This window comes from Caretta caretta, chromosome 7 (genome assembly GCF_965140235.1).
Source record: "Caretta caretta isolate rCarCar2 chromosome 7, rCarCar1.hap1, whole genome shotgun sequence".
NCBI classification, from domain to species: domain Eukaryota; kingdom Metazoa; phylum Chordata; order Testudines; family Cheloniidae; genus Caretta; species Caretta caretta.
The window spans coordinates 103,549,902-103,571,050 of NC_134212.1; the positions used below are offsets into that span (position 1 = coordinate 103,549,902).

Genomic DNA, 21,149 nt, shown 5'->3' on the forward strand with positions numbered 1-21,149 from the left:
TTAAGAAGCACATTTCCCCATGGACAAATAAAAGTTGCATCACAGATTTTTTTCTCTAGTTACTCTATTAATTTTTATACATATTTGCATAAATATATAAATGAGTGAATCATCTTGAAATGAAGGACTAGCATTGGTAGTCTTTGTGGAAGAATAGAATTTTAAGAAGAGATTTGAAGGAGAGCGTGATCTAGCCAGGGACTTCAGCTCATAGAGGACATGAGGCAACTAAACCACAACTCCCATGAGGCACCATGGCAGCATTTCCAAATCAAAATATTTTGGCTGAAGGCATCAGAGTGTTTTTGGTTTTTGCCAAAAAGCAGATACTTCTTCATGAAAAATTCATTTAGTTGGAAACTCAATTTTCCATCCAAAAATAGTTTAAAAAGAATTTTTTTGACCAGCTTTAATTGCAAGTCTTCATAAATCCTACTTAAATTCTTAAATCCCACTTAAGCCTTACTTTAAATGGTATACAGTCGTCTTGCTGGCCATCTGCATATGGGTGAATTTCACTCTCAGAGCACTGGAATCCAGTCAGGAGGTTAGGTTGAGTACTGCACTTTTCTTGAAGTGCTAGAAGCTCACAGAAGGTTAAAAAGATTTCAAGGAAATAAATCCTAGTTAAAATGGGGAATTGAAAGGAAATCCGATATTCTATAATCAGAATTTCAGATTAACCAGTAACACTGAAACTTTTAAACAAGTACATAGTCCAAATGCTGCTTGCCTTAATGTCAATGGTAATCTCCGTAGAGTACATCCTTGAGCTAAAGAAGTTAATAGCTCACCTTTCCTGATCACTCTTGTTACAGTCTGTATGGTAACACCCATTGTTTCATGTTCTCTGTGTATATAAAATCTCCCCACTATATTTTCCACTGTATGCATCCGATTAAGTGAGCTGTAGCTCACAAAAGCTTATGCTCAAATAAATTTGTTAGTCTCTAAGGTGCCACAAGTACTCCTTTTCTTTTTGCGGATACAGACTAACACAGCTGCTACTCTGAAACCTAAAGAAGTTAATTTCAGTTATAGTAAACTACTGCATTGTCCGTGTGTGTGTGTGTGTGTGTGTGACAGAGAGAGAGAGAGAGAGAGAGAGAGAATGTAATATATGAGGCTCGTTTGTTTTTAGTTGGAGAGGGAAGTTGTGGTGATGGAGTAAGGAGGTCGGTAGGGTGAAGTAATAGTATTGTTCTGGGTAATCAGTAAGATGTCCCTATGGTTTCAAAACTTAACCCTTTGATCCTGATTCTTCACTTGTGCTGTCATTGTTTACACCAGTGCAATGTGAGTGCAACATGAGACGTCACCAAACCAGAATGATTTTACAGCCATTTTACCCTCCCTTTGTCCAGGTGGAAATGACTACACAAAGTACAAGACAATGGAGAATGAGGCACAGAGTCTTTATTTCTGTATTTAATTGTGAAGCACTATAGGACCATGAAGTATTTGAATACTTAGTTTTGAGAGAAGAATAAAATGAAATAGTGAAAGATTGTATCCTTGTTTGCTTTCCATCTGGTAAAACACTTCTAAATAAACTAACTGACTAAACTGTACTCCTCATAATAAGCACAAGCTCTTGATCTAAAAACATCAGCCAGCTTTTAAAAATCCAGTTAATTATTAAACAACTCATGAACATTTTGGCTGCATGACTGGCTTTTGTGCATTAATCTGATTAACCGTATTTCCTTTTTGAGTTTATTTAGATAACCTGAGCTGCTCTTCTTCTGAACGAAAATAATTTACTTTAATTTTTTTTCCAGGACAAGGAAGACAGTAGGTCAATTTTATGTAAGATATACTTTTAAGAGACACTATGCAGAAATGAGACTGCTCTAAAAATGTTAAGAGAAGTGGAATAACTGGATTGTGGCTAAAGGCCATTTTTGGCACTTGAAGGTCGCATGGAGAGCTCGTTCTCAGAGGGTATGACGGAAGTGATGTTGGCAGAGGTAATTACTTTGCTCATTCTATAGAAGAAAATTAGATGTATAATCATAGTCTTTCCAATTAAAACATTAGCATGTTACAGTTAAGTGGAAATACTGATTGCAGTTATATGTACATTCCACCTTTCTAATGCAGCTTCAAGGAAATAGGACAAAACTGTCATGCATATTTAAGGGCTTCTGTTTTATAAGTCAGATCACTTCTTGATTTTATTTTTTGTTTTTAATTTTTTGCATTTCACTTCTTAAAAAGAGATAGCAAATATTTATCCCATTGCTGCTTGATCTTTTTGATTGTGGATTCTTCACAATAATACTGCAAAGCTGTAATGTTAGTATGTGTGTATTTTCCCTGACAGTGTGTAGCTTAATTTGGGAATGCATGTAATTAAGTGGGTGAATTTTTCATAATGAGTTTTTATGATTCCTTCCAGAGTGTGGAACATACATTTCAAAAGTGGAAATGATTTATATCACAGATCTTCTTATGAACATTATTCTGTCAGGGCTGTTTACACATGTGCAGCATTGCTCTGGGAGTGAAGTGCTCACTGCCGCTATCATAGGCCTCTCTTCTGCCCCGTATATATGAGCTCTGCTGGATGGTCCTCATTAGCTAGCACTAGTTTGGTGGTGGAGTCATATCGCTGTGCTGTAGATAAAGAATGAATTTTGTATGAAAATGAAATCTGTGGACAATAATATCTATAATAACAAGCCACTTGGGATCCAGGACAGTAAAAAACAGTTTGGCATTTGAAACATACCAATGATAATGACCAGCTCATGCTTACCTTCCCTTTTATTTTTCCTAGTACAAATTTAGGCTCCAATTCTGCCTGCATTGAAGTCAATGGGGCTCCCTGCATGTGCACAGATCTGTCTGTGTGGATCAAGTTGCGGGACTGGAGCCTTACTACTGTGCAGTATTTCAGATATGTGATTTTGATATGGGGGAGATTTTCAAGGGCTCGAAGGAGAGTGATGTCAATGGAAGTTAGGTGCCTAACTGTATGCCAGTGGGAGTCAGGTGCTGTAGTGTAGTGTATAGGGTAGTAAAGCACTTCTCAGGCTTAATTTGTAGCATGTTGTATGGTTAGTAATAGTAATTTTGAGAGTGAGGCATTTGTAACTTTTTTGTCCTTTACATTAATTCAGGGTATGTTGACACTGCAGCTGTGATGATGATTCCCAGCATGGGTAGACAGACATGTGCTAACTGAGTTCGAGCACTAAAAATAGCAAAATAGCAGTATGGCCACTGCAGCTCAGGCTAGCCACCTAAGTACGTACCCAGCCAGGCAAGATTATACTCCATCATCTAGCACAAACCACTGTCCATACCACCAGAGCAGCACTGCTGTTTTTAGCACACTAGCTCAGGCAGCTGTAGTGTAGACATACCCTAAAGGGGAGTTGAATATACTGTATAGGAATAGGGTAGTATCCCTTTAAATAGTTGAGTCTGCTAGCGGTGTTCACTGTGTTCTGTGTTTAGCTCATTGCTAGAAGTGAACCCAACCAGAGCAGCAGTGTTGTTTATATTCAGTAAACACAGTTGTTTGAACCCCAGCATGCCAATATGGTTCCTAATATTATGTTTGTATAAAGAGCAAAAGGCATAATAGGAAATTAACTCCCCTTTGTGCCTTTTTAAATATCCCCCATTATTCTTAATAATTTGATATAGAGCTAATCAAGGTATCAGCTATAATCTAGATTTTAGAAAACTCTTGGCTTCAAGATGATATCATGTGGCAATGAGTGCCACTGTTTTTAAAAATGATAGAAAATAATTTTATCTTCATCATCATTTCAACCCATTCCAAACACTTCAGAGTTCTGGCTCACTCAGAGGTAGAAGTAAAAAAGCAGAAACACGTGCAGGAGCTGAACATTAAAACCAAAAATATTAACCTAATTTTCAAACTGTTAAACATATGAATTGGGTTTTGTCTCAGAGATAGGTGAAGTCTAATCATTCTTATTTCCTCAGCCAGTTACCCACCCACACACAAACTCCAACTGTAAATGTCTTTAGAGATTTAAAAAAACCTACATGCAGTATATGAATTACATTGTAAAATATATTATGACATAAGCACATCCTTAGCTGTGAGCTAATAATAGTATAATGCAACCCAGCAGTGAATGAAATCAAATTTTTTAAAAAGAGGTTGTTTGCAAGTGTGCGACTCCCCAGACAATTGGAGATGGGCCTGAACTACAATAATGGTTCCAAATGCCCCCCTAGATTTTGGGCATTTGGGATCTAGAAGCCAAGTGTGTGACTTGGATCCATCTCTACAGAGGCTACTTTTATTATTGTGTTCAAATAGAAAAATCCTTTCTGATGCTTGTTTAAGTTAGTCATGGTGCAGGACTTACCCCAGCAGCTAAATGTGTTTCCTGGAGTGAGGCATACTAATGTCCCAATCCTGTAACTGAGAGTGTGTTGAGCAGACTGCTGGTCCTGCGGGGAGCCACCCTGAACTCAGTGGGATCCTGTGCAGGCTCAGCAGTAATCTCATCATCTATCAACTAAAGGATTGAGATCTAACCTGTTGCATCACACAAAATGCCAATGTAAGCATGGATAGCACACTTTGAACCTGCGTGTCTCCAAAGTGGGGTGTGGTGCCCCCGGCATCACAAACCTGAATGGAAAGTGGGGTTATTCACTGCCTATCAGTTGGGAAATGCAGCTTGAATTTTGAACAAGTACCATATGTTCTGAAGGGGTGAAGCATGTTTACCCCTAGGGTCATTGCTCTCTTGGGTCTCTAAAGCTGCCACTGCCAGTGCCTTATGTGATTTCTACAATATGTTCTTGAATCATTGATTCTGCCCCCCCCATAACTACCCACTGTTGTAGTCCAATTTCCAGCTACATGTTTGATGTTTTACTCTTTCAGCCTTAGGGTCTTTGGTGCTCCTCATGTTATTTAAACTGATTAATGGGTTCAAGCATCACATTTATATTATCTTGTCTAACTCCTGCTTTCCTTCTATCAATTGAGTAACTTAAAGTAAGATAGCTTAACATACAATAGCTTATCCCTCTCCACATTACTTCCTTCTGTCATTTGTTATTCCGACTCCTCTTTGCATCTTATTTTCTTTTAAGGATTAAGTGGATATCCAAATGTTTTTAAAACTATTTAAACAAGATATCAGCAGCATATTTCAAAAATACATTCATAAACACAGTGGGCTAATTCTCCCTTCATTTGTGTCTGAGTAACCCCATATGTGCAAATGCAGTTGCTCCATAATGCACACTTAGGCCAACTATGTGTCCTATAGTAGACATGACAGAAAATTTGAGTCTTGTCAATGAAGAGTATAAAAGCTTTTTGTAGAAGCATTTGTATCAAGCTTTCTTAGTATAAAATGGACACACAGAAGCATAAACTGGGTCTTAGATGACAATGGTTAAATCATAACTTTAAATAGTGTCTTATGATGGTAAAATATACATTGGAGATGTCAAATCAGGGTGCATGCTCTAATGGCTGTGTCATAAAAATAAGAGAGGGGTAACCACCTTTCTGTATACAGTGCTATAAAATCCTTCCTGGCCAGAGGCAAAACACCTGTAAAGGGTTAAGAAGCTAAAATAATTTCACTGGCACCTGACCCAAAATGACCAAAGAGGGGACAAGATACTTTCAAATCTGGAGCGGGGGGAACAAAGGGTTCGTCTGTCTGTGTGATGCTTTTGCCGGGAATACATCAGGAATGCAGCCTTCCAACTCCTGTTAAGTTAGTAAGTAATCTAGCCAGAAATGCATTAGATTTCCTTTTGTTTAATGGCTGGTAAAATAAGCTGTGCTGGATGGAATGTATATTCCTGTTTTTGTGTCTTTTTTAACTGAAGGTTTTGCCTAGAGGGATTCTCTATGTTTTGAATCTGATTACCCTGTGAGGTATTTAACATCCTGATTTTACAGAGGTGATTCTTTTACCTTTTCTTTAATTAATATTCTTCTTTTAAGAACCTGATTGATTTTTCATTGTTCTTAAGATCCAAGGGTTTGGGTCTGTGTTCACCTGTACAAATTGGTGAGGATTATTATCAAGCCTTCTCCAGGAAAGGGGGTATAGAGATTGGGGGGGATATTTTGGGGGAAGACATCTCCAAGTGGGCTCTTTCCCTATTCTTTGTTTAAAAAGCTTGGTGGTGGCAGTATACAGTTCAAGGACAAGGCACAGTTTGTACCTTGGGGAAGTTTCTAACCTAAGCTAGTAAGAATGAGCTTGGGGGTCTTTCATGCAGGTCCCCACATCTGTACCCTAGAGTTCAGAGTGAGGAAGGAACCTTGACAGGTTGTATGTTTCATTTTCTCTTTATTTAAATATGTCATGTATAATTTTATATTAATGCACAATCATAAATACAAAAAAGTTTTAAATATTGGTGTTTTATTTCATTGTTAAATTACAATGAAACTAAAATGGATTTAATATTCACATCCAGCTTTATACTAAATAAAGTTGTCATGATTAATGTTACGACAAGAAAAACCAAATTAATTTTTAATTAAATTGCTCTTGCAAGATCAAGCTAAATGTCTATAACCAGACCTGGCAGCCCTTTCTAGTTCAATATGCCAACTAAAAGTTCATCCTATATTATATTTAATATAGATTACACCAGCCATTCATTTTTCAGTAATACAGAACATTCTCCCTGTTCAGCTGCAGGGGTAGATATTTTTTAAGCCCTTCTTGGTATCGCGTCCCCTTTTCTTTGTCACCACTTACACACTCTGGGACCAATTCTCAGATTCCATTGATCTGTACTTGGTGCAGGACCTGAGGAAGAGGAGGAATAAAGGTAGTTTTATGCCCTCTTACCTTCTCATTCCCTCAATTCTGGGATTGGCTGGGGGCCAGCTGGGCTCCCCCCACATTTTAGAGCAGTTTACAGTGGTTCTAAATTGCATCTGCCTGGCAACAACCCTAACAGGTCATTCTGTCAGCTGGGGAATAGTTGGATTATAGCTGCATTCCAGCCAGAGACTGCAACTTCTTTGAGGCAGGGACCATCTTTTCATTATGTGTGTACAGCACCTAGCACAATGGTGTCCTGCCTTCTAGGGGCAAACACAATATAAATAATTAATAATAATTAAGGCAATAATATGCTGGGGATTAGGAGGTGGAGTTGGTACAGAGCCAGTACACCTGGCTTAATGGACACCTGCGGTTCCCCCACATCAGGACAATCATCATTTGGCTATTTAAACCAGCTTTACAGCCCCTGGAATATACAGAGTGGCACAAGGGCGTCATTGCAGACCTGAGACTAAGGTAATCTATCTTTTACTTAACCTCTTATGTTTTTATTACACTGTGTTTATAATTTGTCATACATAAGAGATAATGTATGGTGATGTCGTGGTGTGAGTCTGCTATAGACCACCGGGCCAGGGGGATGAGGTGGATGAGGCTTTCTTCCAGCAACTCATGGAAGTTACCAGATCGCAGGCCCTAGTTCTCATGGGAGACTTCAATCACCCTGATATCTGCTGGGAGAGCAATACAGCGGTGCACAGACAATCCAGGAAGTTCTTGGAAAGTTTAGGGGACAATTTCCTGGTGCAAGTGCTGGAGGAACCAACTAGGGGCAGAGCTCTTCTTGACCTGCTGCTCACAAACTGGGAAGAATCAGTAGGGGAAGCTAAAGTGGATGGGAACCTGGGAGGCAGTGACCATGAGATGGTCGAGTTCAGGATCCTGACACAAGGAAGAAAGGAGAGCAGCAGAATACGGACCCTGGACTTCAGAAAAGCAGACTTTGACTCCCTCAGGTAACTGATGGGCAGGATCCCCTGGGAGAATAACATGAGGGGGAAAGGAGTCCAGGAGAGCTGGCTGTATTTTAAAGAATCCTTATTGAGGTTACAGGGACAAACCATCCCGATGTGTAGAAAGAATAGTAAATATGGCAGGCGACCAGCTTGGCTTAACAGTGAAATCCTTGCTGATCTTAAACACAAAAAAGAAGCTTACAAGAAGTGGAAGATTGGACAAATGACCAGGGAAGAGTATAAAAATATTGCTCGGGCATGCAGAAGTGAAATCAGAAAGGCCAAATCACACCTGGAGTTGCAGCTAGCAAGAGATGTTAAGAGTAACAAGAAGGGTTTCTTTAGGTATGTTAGCAACAAGAAGAAAGTCAAGGAAAGTGTGGGCCCCTTACTGAATGAGGGAGGCAACCTAGTGACAGAGGATGTGGAAAAGCTAATGTACTCAATACTTTTTTTGCCTCTGTCTTCACGAACAAGGTCAGCTCCCAGACTACTGCACTGGGCAGCACAGCATGGGGAGGAGGTGACCAGCCCTCTGTGGAGAAAGAAGTGGTTCGGGACTATTTAGAAGCTGGGCGAGCACAAGTCCATGGGGCCGGATGCACTGCATCCGAGAGTGCTAAAGGAGTTGGCGGCTGTGATTGCAGAGCCATTGACCATTATCTTTGAAAACTCATGGCAATTATGGGAAGTCCCGGATGACTGGAAAAAGGCTAATGTAGTGCCCATCTTTTAAAAAGGGAAGAAGGAGGATCCTGGGAACTACAGGCTAGTCAGCCTCACCTCAGTCCCTGGAAAAATCATGGAGCAGGTCCTCAAGGAATCAATTCTGAAGCACTTAGAGGAGAGGAAAGTGATCAGGAACAGTCAGCATGGATTCACCAAGGGCAAGTCATGCCTGACTAATCTAATTGCCTTCTGTGATGAGATAACTGGCTCTGTGGATGAGGGGAAAGCAGTGGACGTGTTGTTCCTTGACTTTAGCAAAGCTTTTGACACGGTCTTCCACAGTATTCTTGCCAGCAAGTTAAAGAAGTGTGGGCTGGATGAATGGACTATAAGGTGGATAGAAAGCTGGCTAGATTGTCGGGCTCAGCGGGTAGTGATCAATGTGTCCATGTCTAGTTGGCAGCCAGTATCAAGTGGAGTGCCCCAAGGGTCGGTCTTCAGGCCGGTTTTGTTCAATATCTTCATAAATGATCTGGAGGATGGTGTGGATTGCACCCTCAGCAAGTTTTCAGATGACACTAAACTGGGAGGAGAGGTAGATACGCTAGAGGGTAGGGATAGGATACAGAGGGCCCTAGACAAATTAGAGGATTGGGCCAAAAGAAATCTGATGAGGTTCAACAAGGACAAGTGCAGAGTCCTGCACTTAGGATGGAAGAATCCCATGCACCGCTACAGACTAGGGACCGAATGGCTAGGCAGCATTTCTACAGAAAAGGACCTAGGGGTTACAGTGGACGAGAAGCTGGATATGAGTCAACAGTGTGCCATTGTTGCCAAGAAGGCCAATGGCATTTTGGGATGTATCAGTAGGGGCATTGCCAGCAGATCGAGGGACGTGATCGTTCCCCTCTATTTGACATTGGTGAGGCCTCATCTGGAGTACTGTGTCCAGTTTTGGGCCCCACACTACAAGAAGGATGTGGAAAAATTGGAAAACGTCCAGCGGAGGGCAACAAAAATCATTAGGGGGCTGGAGCACATGACTTATGAGGAGAGGCTGAGGGAGCTGGGATTGTTTAGTCTGCGGAAGAGAAGAATGAGGGGGGATTTGATAGCTGCTTTCAACTACCTGAAAGGGGGTTCCAAAGAGCATGGATCTAGACTGTTCTCAGTGGTAGCAGATGACAGAACAAGGAGTAATGGTCTCAAGTTGCAGTGGGGGAGGTTTAAGTTGGATATTAGGAAAAGCTTTTTCACTAGGAGCGTGGTGAAACACTGGAATGCGTTACCTAGGGAGGTGGTGGAATCTCCTTCCTTAGAAGTTTTTAAGGTCAGGCTTGACAAAGCCCTGGCTGGGATGATTTAGTTGGGGATTGGTCCTGCTTTGAGCAGGGGGTTGGACTAGATAACCTCCTGAGGTCCCTTCCAACCCTGATATTCTATGATTCTATGATCCACCTTTTATGTTTGTGTAGCCAGTGCTTAATGTATTTGTTTTCTGTTTTTTTTTAACCATTGTAACTCTTCCTTTGGATCCTAGAAAAAGGAACATTTTTTTTCCTGGCCACTTTTGCCTTTTAATGTTTAGTCAATGTCATTGGACCAATAGAGAGTTTCACTTAAAAAGTGACGGCCCATTGACTTTTCTGGGCCTGTTCTGAACGGAGATGAACATGACAGGGCTTACTTTGTTCAATGATAACTTCAGCTTAGAAAGATTCTTTCTGAGCCAAAACATTGTTGTGTTGCAGTGTTAGAGACATATGAGACCACAAATAACATAGGGTACAAGCTAAATGCAGATCTGTGGTATAGCTGTGCATAGCATTTGTAACAGAACTTGAAATCAGACAAAACTGTCATGAGCTGGGTTTTTTGGTTTATGAACCTGAAACTCAACCCAGTTTGCAATGTCCTATTTTATTACCACAGAACATTCTGAGGCATTTGTTTGTCATTTTTGGTGGGGAAAAAAGATTCCCTAAGTCAAGTGATCCCACTCATGTACCTATTAAAAATATTTGTAAAAGGAGAAAAGTGCAGTCTTTAGGTAGGTCCTGATTTACACCAGAAATAGATTAGGATTAATGTGCAGTCCCTCATCCTCCTACACAATATTGCTGATTACTTCCTACCCTCTTTTATCATGCAGTTGTTCACTGGCCCTTAGACTAACATGCTCAAACCATTCTGAAAGTGGCAGCTAAGTATGCAGACGTGCTTTATGCACCTGCCCCACAGTCTTTACATCTCTGATTTTGTTCTGCGTTCCTCTTCTATCGTGAGAGCTATTATTTTCTATGTTTTAATTATAGGACTATCACCAGTTGTTAACTTTAATAACTATTCCTTGCTCTTGAGGTAGGCAAGATACATGACCCTCTTCCCCCAGACTGATTGGAGAAGGCAGTGCACATTTAGTGCAAAGACTGAACAACATATATAAAGTCGGGGAGGAGGGGAAGGGGAAGGGGAAGAATCCAGCCTTTTTGACCCTTGCTTGCTGGAACTTTTTAGTGCTGAGGAGTGTTGTTAAGGCTGCTAAGTTGTTAATGCTGCTCATGCTGCTTTTCTTGGATCTCTGGTGTTAGCTGCTTGAGCAGGGAGTGCAGCATGCTGATTCAACAGACCTCAATATTATTCATAAAGCCAGACCACAGGTTTGGTTTGGCGGCGAAGGTGCTTGGCCAGGTTTATTGCTGACAAAGCATGATACTAGTACCCTATAGCAGGGGTTCTCAACCTTTTTCTTTCTGAGGCCCCGCCCCCGACATGCTATAAAAACTCCACAGCCCACCTGTGCCACAACAATTGGTTTTCTGCTTATAAAAGGCAGGGCCAGTGTTATGGGGTAGCAAGCAGGGCAATTGCCTGTGGCCCCACGCCATAGGGGCCCCGGCGAAGCTACATTGCCCAGGCTTCGGCTTCAGCTCTGGGTGGTGGGACTCAGAGCCCCAGGCTTCAGTCCCATGCGATGGGACTTTGCTTTCTGCCCTGGGCCCCAGCAAGGCTAACACTGGCCCTGCTTTGCAGCCCCCTTGAAACCTGCTCGTGGCCTGCCAGGGGACCCCCGACCCCTGGTTGAGAATCACTGCACTAGACCAGCTCAAAGATGCCTCTCCTATGACTTCTCCTTTAATACATTGATACCAACAAGTTAGGTATTACGCTCCAGATGTTGTTAGTTACCACCCTAGTCCTCATACCTGCTAGTTCAAACAAAACATCCTTATCCATTATCCTGTCATGCCCTCCTTGTCTTTGTGAGGGGTTGGTATGGTCTTGTACCATCTCTTAGGAATGCGTTTATGTAGTTACTTGAGAGATCTGTGTGTTTTTGTACCATAACTCTCTGGTCAGGAATGTGCTTACCTGGTTAGCTGATAACCAGTGTGTTACTGTTCTGCCAAGCCAGGCCTTTTTGGTTCACAGCCTTTGGTTCACACTGCTAGTTAAGCCTAGGCCTCCAGCAAAACCTATATTACTTACTTTTCACCTATAATAATATACATTGTTGTTCACTGCAGCAAGTCTTTGACTCAGTGAACATTTCTATTTCATAATAAAGTCAGAAATCCAGTAACATTTAAAGAAATTTACAAAATTAAATTAATGAGTAATGAAAAACTTGGGATCTGGTTTGCTGCTGATAGAATCGCCATTACTTTCAACATGCTAAGGGCTAATTTATACCATTATGCACAGTTCATATGTAGAGATGAAGCGGAAACTGAGCCATCCCTAGAGTAGCCCCAGAAGAGGCTGAGGCATCATTCCCATCCTTCTTCCCCTTTGCTTTGCGGGTGGCTAGTCTACACAAGCAGCAAATTACAACCCACCCCTGTGTTGGTGGGTCTGCATGGTCTGGTGCACTGATAGCTGGAGCCAAGACTCCTCCCAATCCCAACCCTCCCCATCCAGTCCTAGAATACATATGACCAGTGCACCTGATCTAAAGTCTGAATTCCAGTTTGTGTGTATGTGTGTATATATATTTGTTATATTTTGTATATATAAAATTTTATATATAACAGCTTTTTTTTTTTTAGTAATCTAGGGGAATCTGTCTCTCTTGCAGGACTTGTGGGACAATACAAAACTAAGGTTTTTGCAGGTGGGAGTCGGATAACAATGAGGGAGTGCATATTGGGGGGCAGGATGGGAGCAGGATTAAAAAGATGGTGTCACGCAGGACTCTAGTTTAAGTCAAAATATGGTGTCATGAGTATATATTTTCAACAGAATGAACCACTTGCCCCACATTTAAAATGATTAGTTTAGTATAAAGATGTGTTACATGTTCTATACTAGTGTTTTATTACAGTAAACAAATTGTTGCCGGTTTGATGTGTTTAAACATGGAATTTGAGATAAATCCTCTTACATGTAAGAAATTTGCCTAGGTGCAGTCTGTCATATGCAGGGGCTAGAAGAAGGCATAGGTACCACTTAAGTGCCATTTTGTGGGTTTACGTAAGACTAAAATGAAGTCTAGGACATGTACTGGTCCGCTGCATGGAGTGAATTTCATTCCATCTGTTGAAAACATGCATGTTCTTATGTTATAACTTCTTGGTTTAGATGCTGGATTTTTTAATTGAGATGCACACTTTCAGTTACTGTACAATACTCGACATACCTTTAATGATTAATAAAATTTGGGGATGTAAATATTTGAACAGTGCTCTTTTAATTATCCGTATTTAATGTGATGTGACTCAGTGAGCTGGTATCACAAGTTATGGGATTTGGAGTCTTTCACCTCTACAGGTCAGAGGTTTATCTGTTTCTATACACCACCACTTATTATCCTTTGATAATTACTTGGATTATGCACAAGCAATACAGTTTCTACTGGGTAGGTGTCCACACCACTAAAATTATCAGAGTAATTTGCACCCTTATTAGTAAAGAGGCTAAAGACTGAATGGGGTGATGACAACTGAACTCTGACATCCTTCATAAAGTTAAGTGAATTAGGTTAAAACATTTTTTCAGGGCAATTTGCATCATTAAATCCAATTGTTGCTTGTTCTGTGAATTGACTTGACTTGAATCTCCAAGGCTGCGCAATTTGGTACATTTCATGAGCACTAAATTCAATTTTAAAATCAAGAAGAAACCACATTAGTTCAGAGCAAGCTAACGTAAGTGGGAGAAGTTGTATTTGAATTTCTGTATCCAGTGTTTTCCCCAAAGATCAAAAATAGAACAAGATACTAATGATATCAGCACTTTTTTGTTTTGGTAAAGAAACAATAGTCCTCTGCTAATTCCATCTGCACAGCTCTCTCTTACACTGCAACAGAGCTGTCCTTTGTTCGCTGAAGGAAGAACACAGTCACTGTTCATATTAGGGTTAATAATATTCTGTAAATTCTTTTAGAAAAGGGTAAACATTGTGACGGGATCTAAATCAGGCAAATAGTTTTACAAAGCTTTTCAGGCAAAACACCGATCAGGGTTACAAAAAGTTTTCAATTACAAGAAGACAGAAAAGCTCTTAAATATAATAATTATTTTCACTGAATTCACTGAAGAGTTAGTGATAGATAAGCAAGAGTGATGTTCCTTTAAAAAAAAATTGATAAGTAGCTTGAATGTTTACAACTGATCTTCTCTGGAGAATAAAATCCCCACATGTTTTATTCAAAATGCCAAGGGCATCAAAAGTATAGAAATATTTGTTTCCTTAAGAGGAAAGTGCACACCAGTAAACATAGAACTGGTTCTCATTTTACAGTCACCATACACTATGATGTTCATACTTCTGCTATCTGACAAGGATCCATTATTTACATGCTGCATGGGGATTTCATTCATGCATAAGTCTCATCAGGTAAGGAAGAATTTTGTCATGTCCTCTGCCTGGATATATTTTCTCTCTCTGTACCAGTCACTATATAGTCTAGGGATGTGGCATGTTGGTGCAAGGCATTCATGTTGTGACTATTTTAAATAAACTGAATAATTGTTCTGAACCTGATTTACTTTTACTTGATGCAACACCAAACTAACTATGATGGGTGGAGACCATCCATGGTATATGGGCTCAATGTAAAGAGGGCATTTGTTTGAATTCTTTTAATAAGGGCTCTTGTTTCATGAAGAAGGCAGGAACATGAATCCACTGAGCTGAGTAGTCAATGAAATGCCCAGAAGTAAAAAAATAACACCATATCCCCTCAAAAGAAACTAAATTACCCATTCATGAATTCATGGTAATCTGTTTTTATTGCTACTTAATGGCTTGTTGGATCTGTTCAGCCCTCTCCAGATAAGCTCAGAAATGCTACCTACATTGGAACATCTTTCATAGCTGTAAATGCTGATCTCACTGTAAAACATATTAAGAATCCACAGACATGAATTTCTGGCATGCTATACCTGTGGTTTCTTTTCTTTTTGAAGAATTTTAAAATACTTAAATTCGTGTCAGATTCTGCATATCCCTTTTCATTACAAGCAAGGAAGAACAGATTAATCCCATATGTGTTAAAACAGTCATTGGAGCTCATTTATCATAGAATCATAGGACTGGAAGGGATCTCGAGAGGTCATGTAGTCCAATCCCCTGCACTCATGGCAGGACTAAGTATTATCTAGACCATCCCTGACAGGTGTTTGTCTAACCTGCTCTTAAAAATCTCCCTAGAGATTCCATAACCTCCCTAGGCAATTTATTCCAGTGCTTACACACCCTGACAGTTAGGAAGGTTTTCCTAATGTCCAACCTAAACCTCCCTTGCTGCAATTTAAGCCCATTGCTTCTAGCCCTATCCTCAGCGGTTAAGAAGAACAATTTTTCTCCCTCCTCCTTGTAACAACCTTTTATGTACTTGAAAACTGTTATCATGTCTCCTCTCAGTCTTCTCTTTTCCAGACTAAACAAACCCAATTTTTTCAATCTTCCCTCATAGGTCATGTTTTCTAGACCTTTAATCATTTTTGTTGTTCTTCTCTGGACATTCTCCAATTTGTCCACATCTTTCCTGAAATGTGGCACCCAGAGCTGGATACAATACTCTAGTTGAGACCTAATCAGCACAGATTAGAGTGTAAGAATTACTTCTCGTGTCTCAGAGTAACAGCCGTGTTAGTCTGTATTCGCAAAAAGAAAAGGAGTACTTGTGGCACCTTAGAGACTAACCAATTTATTTGAGCATAAGCTTTCGTATGAGCTTATGCTCAAGTAAATTGGTAAGTCTCTAAGGTGCCACAAGTACTCCTTTTCTTTTCTCGTGTCTTGCTTACCACACTCCCGCTAATACATCCTGAATGATGTTCACTTTTTTTGCAACAGTGTTACACTCTTGACTCATATTTAGCTTGTTGTCCACTATGACCCCCATATCTCTTTCCTCAATACTCCTTTCTAGGCAGTCATTTCTCATTTTGTATGTGTACAACTGTTCCTTCCTGAGTAGAGTACTTTCCATTTGTCCTGCCAATGAAATACAATTGGTAGCACTGCTATTCTTTTACAGATAGCACTAAGGATTCAGTTTAGAAGAAATTTAGGAGTAGGGTGACTTTGGTCTTGTGCAAATGCAGGAGTAGGGGTTAGTACAATGAGGCTTCCCTATCACCTCTATCTCTGTACAGTTGGCAGCCATTATGTAGCAAAGGAGTGTAGTCCCTGCACTAGCATCATTGGTAACAGCAGCCTCCCAAAGAGAAAAGGTCAGAGGAAAGGCTGAGGCATGTTCCTATCCCCTTCTATACCTTACTTAGAGCTTGGTGAGCACAGAGAGGAATGCATACTATACCCAGCAAAGGACAGCTATCTCCTGTCTACACCATGGTCCTGCTGAGCTCCAGGAGGAATGCTGGTGGAGTCCTCCTCCTAGGACTGCCACTACAGTGTCACTCCCTTGATAGCCTTCTGGCATAGGGCTGTGTCTTAAAGGCACAATCTGTCCCCTAGTGTAGGAAGCTGAAGAAATTCATAGTTTGATTTATACACCTGGCTTTTATTTGGTATTAGGACTTGGCTGGTTTCTTCAGAGACTAGAGAGAAGAGGACTCACCCTGGAAACACCAGCCATGAATGGCTCCCTAATCAGAGATGGATAAAATATTGTATTTTTACTTGTTGCAATGTTGTGAAATATTTTGTGGGGTTTTTAATTTTTTCCCCTCAGAAATCCTAAACAAACCAAATGTAGAGGTCAGAGGCTGCCTAGCTCAGCACAAAACAGCTGGGGAAAGAGGATCTCCCTCATAATGTTTAGTCCAACGATTAGAGCACTGAACCAGGATGTGGGAGACCACTGGTTCAAGTCCCCACTCTGCCTGAGGAGAAGGAATTTGAACAGGGATCTGCCATCTCTCAAGTGAGTGCTCTACACATGAGGCTACAGAGTCAAAGGAGGGATGGAAGTTCTCTGCAAATGGGAGGGTAGAGGGGCGAGTGAGGGGAGGCACGAAGACTCAATGGAAGGGGGAGTAGAGCTGGCTGCAAAAGAGAGTCTGGGGATTCTATCTGGTCCTAGGCCCATTTCAGCCCCTCTGGTTCCCATTCCCTGCTCCCCCATCGTATCCTGGTTGCTGCTATGGCTGCTTCAGCCCCTCTGGGTCCTGTTCTCACCTCCACTTCCCCTGGGGGTATATGAGTTTTCATATTTCTATTTTGGCTGTGCTAGCCTCCCCCCCAACCATTACCATTTGGCTGCTGTGGGTTCACGAAAACGGGTTTGGCTGCTGTGGGTTCACGAAAACGGCCAAACTGCGGGCTACCGTGAAGCTCCAAGGCGAGCAAGTCCGCCAATAAGCACAAGACCCACCGAGGTAGAGGAGGAACTTTGTCACAACTCCTAGTTCGGGGATGTAATTGGGTCAGGAGATTCCAGACCAAGCCCTAGCCACAAAGCAAGGAGAACTTGAGAAACTGACTAACTTATTCACAGTAGGGGGACTGCATTTTTTGCCAGACAATTTAAGGTATGGCTGTTTATTTCATCTTTATTTTGGTTTCCCCTGGCTGAAGCAAGGCTGCCTACATTAGACAATGGACTCTCCCCTTTGGGCCAAGCTGAGGAAAGCCTTGGCCTCACTGTGGAAGTTGTCCAGGGCAGAGGGGCTCCATGCTTAAAGCCAGCTAGTGTGCTAAAAATAGAATGTAGCTGCAGCTAGCTGCCCCATGCCTACACACATTATCTGAGATCCTAGGCACATGTATGCTATTTTTAGCACACTAGCTCAATGAGAGTTAGTGCAAGTAGGTCTCCTTGAGCTGGGAATAACTTGAAGTGTAGACTCACCCAAAGAGACAATGGGTGAAATTCTGGCCCCACTGACGTTAGAGAGTTTTTTGTCATTGACATCAATAGGGGCCGGATTTCACCCAATGTTTTGTTTTTCCTTTTTGTTGTGTCCCTCCCTTTCGTTGGTACATAACACTGTAGCCTTAGGCTGCCCTTGTAGAGGGAGCTTTAGAACCTCAGTTCCCTGATGAGCTAGAGCAAAGTCCCATGATCTCCTTCCAATCAATAATTTGTTTATGATGGAATTATGGTTCAGGTCAATGGGTCTCTATATGTGGCAGAATCTGATGAAGTGCATGGCTTTTTTAATTTCATCCTAGACAAAAAGTTGCTGGAAGACGATTGTAAAAAGCTCCACCGACTTACTTACAGCTTTCCATTCTGTACTGGGGCCAATAGACTTTGGTAATGGGTTCATTTTAAGTAAACTCTTCCATACTGGGACCATCCCTTTGTTATGTGTTTATACAGTGCCTTGCACAATGGGAGTGGGGCCGCTAGGAAATACCATAATAAACATAATATAAGAGGTTTTTTTAAAGTAAGGAGTTTGCAAAATATATCTAATAATCTAGAGTTGTAGATTTGTAAAGACATAACTGGCCTAATTTTGTGCAAATCAGTGCATAATTTGTCACTGCAGCTTCATTATAAATGAAGTTCTTTCATTACAGAATGATTGCTGGAATTATTTTCTCTATGTAGGAAGTTTTGTTTCCTACTCAAACGTGTATTTTGTCTCTTTCCTTACCGAGGACATTCACTATACCTATTATATAGTATATGCTCAATTACCAGTCACATTTAAAAAAAAAAAAGCTTTTGCAGAATTCATATAATTGCTGGAGACTCTCTTATGAAGGCCTTTTAAAATTATTTGGATCCAGGGGTTTTGGTCTGAAAAATACAGCATCTTGCTTTGCAAGTGGATAAAATCATTGGTTCAGAATACTTTACCATAATGTGAAATAAAACTGCTCCTTTGAAATCAGAGAAGAACTTGAAGTTAAGTGATAATCATGGAGCAGTGGAGCTACCCTGCAAGCAAGCAGATGAAATATAAAATATCAAATGGTGTGAAGGGGCTTACTAGAACAGTGTAAGGCCACAGGTGAGACTTCTGCATTCAAATTCTCTTTCTTGATCTTTGGAAATAACAAGCTTGAAAATTTAACTACTCAGTTTGTACATTTTTTGGAAGTGTAACAAGTTAGTTTAATAGCAGTGCCTTTTCAAGAGATTTTCAGTACCTGAACTCTAAACAAAAAGTCCCGTTCATCTACCAGACTTCTTAACAACAGCAACAATATTGTCAATAACATGCAGTATTCTGGAATCTGTATTCACAACTGTTGCAAGAAATATTCTTCAAGGGACATAGAAAGTGTGGCCAGGAAATGTCCAATAAAAACCTAATGTACAAAACTAAAAAAAAAAATGCAATAACAATGGATTTTGGTGAAAGTAACTGGTTTTCCAGACAAAGCAAAGCTCAAATGTGTTTCATCTACACTTTCTGACAAAATAGAGAGCACGAGGTTTGTACAAGACTACTTAACTATAGGAAAATGTCCATCTGTATATTTAGTGGAAATTATTACATAGTAATAAAAACTTTTAAGATAATATGGTGATGGATGTCATGGAAATGCCAAAAATGGATGTATACATTAAACTACATGTTTAATTTATTTATCTGATTTTTCAGTTTAGAACAGAAGCCATACATATGCCCTTACAATGTGCATTACTGGCTATTAAAATGTTCTTAATACAGAAAAGGCTGATGAATAAGGGTCTGATCTTGCAATCGGATTGCTTGTTCAAGTAAGAATTACTTGCTCGAGTAAGTGATTGTACCATCAGGTCTTTTACATTATAAATTTAGATATAAGATGACCAACTCTAAATTACACAAACTTATAATAGTATCAATTTAAGAGTCTGTTGAAAGTAATTTATTTTCTTAGCCTTTAAAATTCTAGGGGAAAAAAATCTGGTTAGTTTTTTTGATATGTTTCTATTGTTTAATTTAGGCATATGTAATACACCTGAATGGTCTTTATATATACTGAATGTTTCAAACAATATAACTCATCTCATGTTCGGGAGAGATTATTCTCTTATAAAAGAGAACTGCTATGTGAAAATAACAAGGATAAGAAAGTTTTAAAGATTAAAATGTCAGGGAGATAAACACATTACTTTGAAACATATTTGTATTCTCCAGCTAGTTCAAACACGCAGGCAATTTATCTTTCAGAAAGTAAACATGCATGAAATCTGATCAGCTTTTTATTGTACATGGAATAAATTAGGCAAGACATTGTAATAGACTCCTATATAGCTCATTTACACATCTTTTGATAAATGTAATATGCAGCTTCCCAGTACTTTGTGAGACATTAACCTTCTTGCATATTGATGCTGCTGTTCTGAAATCTGACGGGCAGTCAAAGACCTTTCTTTCACCCTGTGGAAGAAAGCAAGTCTCCTACACAGGAACGACTTGCTCAGTATTCTACAAATGTAGTTTCTTCAGAGTCCAGTGTCTTATGTGAATTCCCATCTAAATATCAAAGATTTAAGGAGATCAAATAATTGCAATAATAGTAACACAGCAAAGTGTTATTCACAATTTTGCAATTATCCAGTGTGGAAGATGGGCAATTAGAATACAACCAATTGGTGCTTGATGGGAAGGTACTGCTTATTCACCAGTAATTAACAGGAACCATTTAATAGTTCTTTTGGTGTTGCAAGATAATACAGTTCATTCAGATCTGATTGAGAGAATGGTCAAGATCTTCAAGAGTGACTAGTGATTTTGGATGCCCCAATTTTTGGATGCCCCATTTGAGACACCTTAAATGAGCCTGACATTTGAGAAAGTGATGAGCCCACTCTCAGAAAATCAGTTCCCTTCAAGTGTCTCTCAAGTTAGGCACTCAAAAACTCAAACAACTAAAATCAGTAGTCACTTTTGAAGATCTTGTCAAAAGTGATTGTTACATATGTGTCCTACAAGAGAGTATGTAACCATAGGTTGTTTCTTTTAAAACCCTTGGTTTGATATATTAGAGGACCTATGCAGCTGTGTCTCGAGAACTTTGAGAAATGGTTATAGAAAGCTTGCTGATAAATGACAGTGAATTTCTACATTTTGTGTGATGGTCTGATTGTGGAAATAAGTTTGCAAAAGTTATTTTTTCCTGCAAAGAGAAAAAAGAGCCAGGAAACTGCATCAGAGGCATATTATAGGTTTTTTATTTTGGTAAGTTCAAAATCCTTACTAGAGAAATACTAAGGAAAAAGTGAAAGAAATCATATTTTAAGGCCAAGAGGCAGCCAAGAGGTGGGGTCAAGTACAATGCAGTGTTGACAGGTTGTCAACCTGGGCTGCAAGCAGAGTCCAAATGGTTGCGGCA

At 40.1% G+C, this 21,149-nt stretch overlaps 1 protein-coding gene across 1 annotated transcript in view; it reads left to right on the top strand.

The window, feature by feature from the left end:
- Positions 1–1,728: 1,728 nt before the first annotated feature.
- The window catches only part of C7H10orf90 (chromosome 7 C10orf90 homolog), a 176,383-nt gene continuing 156,962 nt past the window's right edge, over positions 1,729–21,149 (top strand). Inside the window, exon 1 of the mRNA XM_048856243.2 lies at positions 1,729–1,970. The gene's annotated coding sequence lies outside the window, so the exon portion shown is untranslated. The remainder of the gene's footprint in view (positions 1,971–21,149) is intronic.